A 3,462-nucleotide genomic window follows, 5' to 3' on the forward strand; every position below is an offset into this window, starting at 1 on the left:
GAGGGCTGGTGGCCACTGCCACTTTACACTAAGTGCCATAGAAGTTGCAGTCTCAGGTCCTTCTGTCACCTTAGCTCAAGTTGAAAAGCCTTCAACCACTCAAGTGCTTATATAGGTGATGTCTCAGATCCTAATGCAGGGAGCAGTGAGTTTTGAAAGTGATTTGTCTTTTCTCGGGTTTGGACCTCTGGGGTCTTTTATAGTAAGTCCTTATATACTCTCTGGCCTCTGATCAAAACTGTATCAGTGGTGTGGGTTCACTGCCTGACTTTGGCCAAGTAACACCCCCTCCCCAACTCCCAAATCCCACAGGGATTAGCAGTACAACACAGAGACAAGGGATCTACTGGCTTGGTTGCCCAGGATTCAACTACTTTTTTTATTTGGAGGAAAAAAACAAATTTAGTTGAATGGTGCCCTCCTAAAAATATATTCACCTGGAATTTGCCATGTCTTTATTTGGAGATAGGTTATTTGCAGATACAATTAAATTAGGATCTCAAGATAAGGTCATCCTGGATTAGGTCAGTGAGCCATAAATGGAAAAACAAGTGCCCTTGTAAGAGACAGGAGAGAGAAGACAGAGGAGGGCGATGTCACATGGAGACATAGGCAGGGACAGGGGTGATGTAGCAAGACCAGGAACACCAGGGTGCACCAAAGCTGGACAAGGCGAGGAACAGAGACCTCCTGGAGCCTCTGAAAGGACAGCAGCCCACCCACACTTCAACTGCAAACTCTGGCCTCTGCATGCTGAGAGAATATAATTCTGCTGTCTGAAGCCATCCATCTGCAGGAACCTGCTACAGCAGCCACAGGAAACTAATACAAGCTTCTATCACTTTTTGGCCCTATGTTTAGAAGACTCTAACCACTTAACCTTCATAATGATACTTCATGATAAGGATTAAGTTATTCCTTTCATGGGCACAACAGAAAGTTTGAGTGACTTTTCCAAACACACTTAGCAAGGAAACGGCTGAATTTGGCTTCATATCCAGGGCATCAGATCCCAGAACCTGCACCTTTGATGACTGTGTTCTCCTGCATCTCCAAGTGGAGTGACAAGCAGAATCTTCCACCCCACCCTGACCCTGTGGTGTTGGTAGGAATGTGGTTCCTTGCTTCTCACCACAGTCCCCAGCCTCCCTCATTGGGCAGTAGGCATGCATGTCTTGACTGGGCTGAGCTAATTGGACTCTACATTTGCAGGGAGTGAGGCAAAGCCACAGGGTGGTTAATTTATTCCTGGTGATGGCAGTGGTGGCATCCTAGACAGATGCTCACTGTTATAATCCATTGTGGTCTCTTCTTGTGGATTGACCTACTGGAACTGCCTCGGTTCCCTCTGGTTTTCTAAGCCTCATCCTTGGTTCCCAATGTCCTGCCCAATTCCTTTTCCACTTTAGAAAGCCAGAGCCAATTTCTATTCTTGACATCAAGAATCAGATTGATTTAGGGGAGAAGCTGGTGCTCTGTGAAACTGAGGCAAAGTAAATCACAATGCAATCTTCAGCTCGTCCTGTGCTTGCTTGGGGCTGAGCTCTGCAGTAGGCTGATACCTCTTCCCCAAGTCAATCTATTTTGCAGTTTAATAAGTGCTAGTGTACATGCTGCTGCTGATCCTAAGGAAAATGGGAACAAACATCCACACCCTAGCCTGGAGAAAACTTCACAAAACTTACCTAAAGTCTTCTCTGTCTTCTTCCTGACTTCCTCCTAAGGAGATGGCAGCCTTGTCTTCCCTCAACTCTCCAGCTCTCTGTGCCATTTCTCTGGCCCTCCATTCACATTCTCTAGGCAACAAGCAGGACTTCTGAGCTTCACCCTTCAAAAAGCGCTCAGTGACTTCCGGCAGTAGCAACTAGAGCAGCCAAGGCAAGACGGGTCAAAGTCAGAGTGGTGGTCATGGTTCTGGAGGTGCTAAGAAGGATGACAAGGACAAGAAAAGAAATATGAACCTCCTGTACCAGCTACAGTGGGGAAAAAGAAGAAGAAAACAAAGGGACCAGATGTTGCCAGCAAACTGCCACTGGTGACAGCTCACACTCAGTGCCGCTTAAAACTACTCAAGTTAGAGAGAATTAAAGACTATCTTCTCACGGAGGAAGAATTTGTTAGAAATCAGGAACAAATGAAACCATTAGAAGAAAAGCAAGAGGAGGAAAGGTCAAAGGTGGATGATCCGAGGGGGACCCCAATGTCGGTAGGAACCTTGGAAGAGATCATCGATGGCAATCATTCCATTGTGTCTACATCTGTGGGCTCAGAGCACTACGTCAGCATCCTTTCATTTGTGGACAAGGGTCTGCTGGAACCAGGCTGCTCAGTCCTGCTCAACCACAAGGTGCATGCTGTGAACGGGGTGCTGATGGGTAACACAGATCCTCCGGTCACGGTGATGAAGGTGGGAAAGGCCCCCCCAGGAAACCTATGCCGACATTGGTGGGTTGGACAACCAATCCAGGAAACTAAGGAATCTGGAGCTTCCTGTCCCCCAACCTGAATACTATGAAGAGATGGTTATAAAGCCCCCTGAAGGAGTCATTCTCTATGGTCCACCTGGCACAGGTAAAGCCACACTGTTAGCCAAAGCAGCAGCAAACCAAACCTTGGCCACTTTCTTGAGAGTGGTTGGCTCTGAACTCATTCAGAAGTACCTGGACGATGGACCCAAACTTGTACGGGAATTATTTTGAGTTCCTGAAGAATATGCACTATCCATCTTGTTTATGCCATTGGGACCAAAAGATATGATTCAAACTCTGGAGGTGAGAGAGAAATGCAGCGAACAATGTTGAAACTGTTGAACCAGTTGGATGGGTTTGATTCACGGGGAGACATGAAAGTTATCATGGCCACAAACCGAATAGAAACTCTGGATCCAGCACCGATCAGACCAGGGCTCATCGACAGGAAGACCGAGTTCCCCCTGCCTGATGAAAAGACTAAGAAGCGCATCTTTCAGATTCACATAAGCAGGATGATGCTGGTTGATGATGTGACCCTGGACGACTTGATCATGGCAAAGGATGATCTCTCTGGCGCTGACATCAAGGCAATCTGCACAGAAGCTGGGCTGGTGGCTTTGAGAGAACGCAGAATGAAAGTAATAAATGAAGACTTCAAGAAATCTAAAGAAAATATTCTTTATAAGAAACAGGAAGGTACCCCTGAGGGGCTGAATCTCTAGTGAACCACAGCTGCCTTCAGGCAAGTGGTTGGAACTTTTCTCAACCCCTGAGAAGGGTAAGGTTTGGGAAGGTGCCCTGAGGGAGACCATGTTCCAGTTCCAGTCAATTTTTAATGGCAAAATATGGCATGTCTTCTCCAGTGTGACATGTAGGGTGCCTACCGGATGGCCTTGTCTGTGGTCACTGTGCTGCTTGCTCTCTGCTTCCCAATAAAGTGTGCTCTTTCACACACAAACACACAAAAATTTAAAAAGCCCTCAGTGAACAC

The 3,462-nt window shown here is 46.8% G+C and overlaps 1 pseudogene; it reads left to right on the forward strand.

Annotated features, from left to right (window-relative positions):
- The first annotated feature begins 1,030 nt into the window (after window positions 1-1,030).
- Window positions 1,031-3,243, forward strand: LOC101720574 (26S proteasome regulatory subunit 4 pseudogene; annotated as a pseudogene).
- The last annotated feature ends 219 nt before the right edge of the window (window positions 3,244-3,462 follow it).

This window comes from Heterocephalus glaber, unplaced genomic scaffold, assembly GCF_053883595.1.
Source record: "Heterocephalus glaber isolate CG9 unplaced genomic scaffold, H.glaber_assembly_v1.0 deba00001472, whole genome shotgun sequence".
In the NCBI taxonomy this organism is placed as follows: domain Eukaryota; kingdom Metazoa; phylum Chordata; class Mammalia; order Rodentia; family Bathyergidae; genus Heterocephalus; species Heterocephalus glaber.